Raw genomic sequence first — 5769 nt, 5'->3', positions numbered from 1 at the left:
GAAAGGGGCGGGGAAAGGGGAAGATTTCTGTGCTGTGTATTAAGCATTACAACAAGGCTTGTTAGGTTGATATTTTGAAGAAATATAGGTGAGCAAGGCAAGATAAATCACAGCAATTTGAGATGTCATTTTGCTCTCCTCTAGCATTTGAATTTCTTCCATATTACAATAGATCTTCTCTCCTTGTGCCAGCTAAATTGAATTCCTCTTTTTGGGCTGTTTCTTTGAAGGGCTTTGGATAAAATGTCTCGTGCAGTTCAGTTTGGAAGCTTCCCAAATCAAAACCCCAAACCCTACATTTTGTTTCAGTTGTGGGGAATGGGAATTCAGATTGTTTTTTACCTGTTCATAAGACATCTGCTTTCACTATTTGGCATAGCGTGGGGCTGAGGTTGGGGGGGGGAGGAGGCCTGATTAGCCTCAGAGGATTTATTACATTTGATACATTGAACGTCTGATTTTGCCTCCCTTGTTCTCATTCATTCACAGCCTGTAGATACACTGCAGATTCCTTTTTAAACCTTTTTGATTTAATTTTCATCTCTTATTTAACATCAAAATATCCAGAAAGTCGCTAATATCTGTTGTTTTTGGAAGTTTTGCCTGGACTACACTTCTGGACTCAGCAATGGAAGTCACAGAATGGGAAGCTGATTTACAATCTGCCTTTAAATCCACTGACACAGGCTAAAGTGCACTGAATATTCACAAGCTCTATATTAGCAGCCCCTTCCATTCTGTGCTCCCCATGGCTCTGGTTCAGCTGAGGAACACCCAAAGTGATCCCAGATTTTAAGGTCTAGCTGATCCTGAACAGAGCAAATTTCAAATTAAACCAGAATACTTTCATATGCCGCCTATATGTGGTTATCACTTGACTACACATGCTAAAATTTGTGTTTTCTGAATGATATGTTTTATACAAATCTGCATGAGAATGAGACTGTTGGTAAAATATGGTATTTTGTTGGAAACATTTCCAGGAAAAGTATATTTGAAGATACTGTCGTATCTTCTTGTAGGGGAAAAAAAAAAAAAAAAAAAAAAAAAAAAAAGGGCAAAAGAACTTAACTGTTGTGAAAAATAGCTGAAGCTTGTCAGAGTCAGAATTTGGCTGTAAGAAAAGCTGGTCAGAAACCCGATGAAATTAAGTTTCAATGGAAATGGTGAGATCTAATGAAAATGGCAAAGTTCATGGTGCCTGTTAGGTCAAGGGAAATATTGCCCAGTCCAAGGCAGACTTTGCCCATGCCTATATATATGTATGGATGAGTATATATATATATATAAAGATAGGTGTATATATGTATACATAAAAAGATAGTTACATTTTTTTCCAGTTCCAGTACCCAAGAAACAAAACTGAGATTTTCACCTGGAGTCAGGCTGTCTCTCAGCCGTGCTGCAGAGCAGGATTAGGGGTCTGGGGTACAGGATCCATGTTTGGAGCACAGTGAGGCTGTAGCCTGATGCTGCTTTCTCCAGGTGACATTACTGCCAGTTTTTCTGAGCATTGGAACAATGCAGGGAGACTAGATTGTTTAGAAAACAATGTTTTGATTTTCTGAAATGAAATTTTAGCAGCCTTTTCCCGAGTAGGGGATTTTTGCTTTGCTCTAATTCGGCATGAATCCAAACTGTGGAAAAAAATAATGAATCCTTGGCTGAATTCACAGTTCTGTCTTTCAGGTCCAGTTGTGCTTAATGTGCCTGTTGCAAAGGTTTTTCTGTAAACACACACATATGTGAACACCCAGATACATACACACACTAAAATGTGATTTCTGAGTTGCATTTTAACATCAGCACATTATTTGCTCTATTACCCTTCTGGGTGGCCAGTAAAATGGCAAACAGCAATTCAAGAAGACAACACTAAGATGAGATAACCACTCATACACAAGTACACTGAGCTTCCTGAATGGCCAGCCCAGCCCAAGACAAACAGGCAGATTTATATGCTTCAATTTGACGCAAAAGTGAAATAATGACAATTGATTCCTGTGTGTTTTTGTGTTTTGTTTTGTTTTGTTTTTTCCAAGTGATGGTTGCATAAAATTTACCTTAGGTTAGAGCCATCTTGATTTTGAGACAAGGGCTTGAATTTTCACCTGGTGTATATCAGCCCGTCTCCACCACTAAGAGTGCAGAGATTACTAAATCATGACTATTATGCCTCAAGCAGAAGGCACTTGGCCAGCTCTTTCCCTGTGTTAATGATTTTTGTACATTGTGCAGATTTACATCAGCCAAAGATTTGGCTGAATACCTCCTATTTTTTGCTGAGATTGTAGTCATAGCCCTGGTCTATATATTCTTCAGATATTATTATGTAGCCTTCAAAACTTTGCCTTGCCTTGTTCTCTTTCTCTCTGCTTTTAGTTGCATTTCCTTGCTTTATAGAACAAGATAAAGATTTATAATTGCTGACACCTCTGGTTAAACTGATATGGGTTGTTTATGCAACAGATGAAAAGGCTGCAGGATTCCTTATCCATATATTTTCATTCCCATGAGGATGAAGATGGAAAAATAATGTGGAAGTGCCATTCCCTGAAAGTAGGAGTGCTGTACCAGTTTATGCTTCTCATCAGATTTAAAGACACACATTATTAGGTTCAATAATACTCCAAATGGAGAACATAGATGGAGATGAAGATGGAGATGGAGATGGAAATGACAGAGAAGAAGATGTAAATGGAGATGATGGAGATGGAGATGGAGACGGAGACTGAGATGGAGATGGAGATGGAGACGGAGATGGAGACTGAGATGGAGATGGAGATGGAGATGATGGAGAAAAGTAAAAAAGATGTAGAAAAGTAAATAACGCCATGTAGCAGATAAAGAGGAAAAGCACATAGAGAGAGAGAGAGAGAGAGAGAGAGGTAAATAGATAAATAGATAAATAAATAAATTGAGAAAGAGACTGGGACTTATAAAGCTACTGGTGATGTTAGACTGATAGGAAGGGAGAACCAAAGACGACTTGAATAAATAGGGAAGGCTTTAGTTAATAAAAGAAAATCCATCTCTGGCCTCAGACTTTAAAATTTTGAAATATTGACTTAAGGCTGAATTTTTAAATTTAGCCCAGTTCTTAACAAAACAAGCTAATCTTAGTTAGCCTAGTCCTTGCGAAGGGAAAATCACTTATAAAATATGTAAGTTAAAATCCCAGTGAACATAGTTTTCATATAAATATGCAGGTAAAGATGAATCCTAGGTTCTCACACTGTCTTTTTTTATACCTGCTTACAGTTATGCATCCAAAATTCCTTATATTTTACTAGGGTTTTTTATGCTAATGTGAGTTAGAAGCACACCTTTTATCCTCTAAATGCAAAAATCATTTCTCATTAAAGCCAGATGAATTAAAAATTTCTGAATAACCATTTTTTTTGTTTGCAAACCGTGTTGCAGAATCAAAAAAAAAAAGTGTTTTGCATCGAACAAATTATTCCATATTTAAGAATATTTTTAAAGCAGCTTTACTTTTTAAGTGTAGAAAAGGAAATTTCAAAACAAAAAGTAATTTAGATTTCAAGCATTTTCTTTTCAAAATGATGAAATAAAACATTGCAGTGTTTTCAACATTATGTGTTTGTTCCAGACAATTTGGCAAAGCTACAATGAATTTAGAAAACACTTCAGTATTGCTAAATCTGCATTTTTTTCAAAGAAAACAAAAAAATGGTCAGAGTTAATGTGAATCCTTTGTTATGAATTAAATGAATCTGTGTTGTGTTTTGAGCAAGCTCACTCTTACCATATTAATCTGTGTAGAGATTAGTTTCATTTCAAACCACCTAAAACGATGCAGTTTTGTAAGCAAAATTTGTTTGCAAGTTCATTAACATTTTAGACTCTAGGGGTTTAAGCCGGTGTGAACTAAAACCTTCTTTCTCTCAGCTCCAGAAAGAGTATAATAAATCACAAATTCATTGCAGAACAATACAGCAATCATTCCGTATGCTTTCATGTATTTAACTGAGACAGAGTTTGCCTTTCCGCTTCTTTAGGAGCTAATGGTTGATTTAATCCAATGTTGAAAGCATCGGACTTTCAGTCAGATTTTGTTTTAACAATGTGCCTCTGATAAATAAACTTTTAGATTGAATATCCTAGTCTAACTTGGGTTACTATTTGTGTTGCACTAAACAGTGGCAAAAATGTTTGAGTCAGGGAAATGGAACTATGTAATAACAAAAGACAAATAACAAAATTTTGGCTCCCATCAAAGAAAGAAAAGGCTGCCAGTTTACGGTTTACCTTTAAGCATACATAAAATCCCTCTTAGGTACACTGTAGTTGTATATCATCTCCCTTTAGAAATACCTCAAAATGCTTCACAAATATTGAGCCAATTTTTTAATCATTCTTTAGGTAAGTTTCCCAAATGTTCTTTGCTAGGGCCTGGGGTATTGTTTTGTCTACTTCTTTCTCTGGCTTCAGATTTATCAATGTCTTATTTTACACTATTTATTTGAAGGTTGCTTTTTTGTTGGTGGTGGTGGTGTTTGTTTTTGTTGTGTTCGTGTTTTTTGTTGTTGTTGTTGTTGTTTTTTTAAGGCATTAAAAGTACCATCCCCAAAAGAATACAAACTGAATTATTATTCTCTAACTAGTATTCCCAGAACTGTGGGGACAAGTTTGAAGGTTATTTTATGAAAATATTCCCAGGAAAACAGGGCTTGTTCTTTTATTCAGAAAACATATAACTAGCATATTTTCTCACCATCCCTTTCCCCATATCCCCATACCCTGGCTGTTGTCCTCTTCCTCTCTCCATTCCTAAGAAAGCACACAGGGAAGAGCAAAGAATAATTTCTCCTCACTTAGTTACTGGCTTCATGAGATGGGCAGGCAGGTGCTGCAAAGCTCAATGAAAGCTCAGTTGAGCTAGCTTGACAAATTTCCTGCTGTTTACTCACCCTGTCCTTTTTCCACGTGTACCTCCAACAGCAGTCAACAGGAGGGTTTGCAGTAACTAAAATAAATAAATAAATAAATAAATAAATAAAGAGCCTGAAGGAAGTGTACAACACAGCTCATAGAGAAATACATCTGCCCTCTGTGTTATCTGCAACTTTTTCTTCTCTGACAAGAAAAGCTCCGATACAATGTTTTGCTCTGTACTGAACCTCAGTGTGTTTTCTGGCTGCTCAGAGGTGAGAGAAGCTTCATTTTTTCCAATTTCAGTGCCATATGTACAATATATTAAGTGAATCTTAGCAGCACAGCTAAAACAGCTTGAAATCTCCTGGTCTAGAAAGACAAGTGAAAGAGGAGCTCAGAGTGTCTGACTGCAGAAATGCAGAAATAAGTCTTTTGGATTATGGTTTTACAGAGTAGAAACAAAATTGCTGATCAGGCTGCAGTTATGGAGCTCAGTGTCACAAGCCTGCAACCAAATTTCTGGGGACAAACACTTGGTCTTTAGCAGGACGGAGCATTGACATGTCTTCTGCAGCACAAGAACATTGTCGGTTGGCCTTGGAGGGTGGTGAGGGCCCACTGGATGCTGGGGGTTGCTGTGATGTGCACACATGCCCCAAATTTTGGAGAAACCCCTGAGGGCTCTCCAGGCCTCCACCTTGCAGAAGTTGAGCGCTGGAGGGCTCCCTCCCACTTTGAGGCTATTTACTGCATATTCACATTTGTTTCCCAGAGTCAAATGAGTTGGGCCAGTATCTTTTCACAGTGAGCAGGATTAAACACAAACCTGCCAGGAAAAAAAAAAAAAAAAAAAAAAAAAAAAAAAAAAAC

This window comes from Oxyura jamaicensis, chromosome 7 (genome assembly GCF_011077185.1).
Source record: "Oxyura jamaicensis isolate SHBP4307 breed ruddy duck chromosome 7, BPBGC_Ojam_1.0, whole genome shotgun sequence".
Classification (NCBI taxonomy): domain Eukaryota; kingdom Metazoa; phylum Chordata; class Aves; order Anseriformes; family Anatidae; genus Oxyura; species Oxyura jamaicensis.
The sequence above is the reverse complement of the archived record's forward strand: the minus strand, read 5'-3'. Positions refer to the sequence as shown.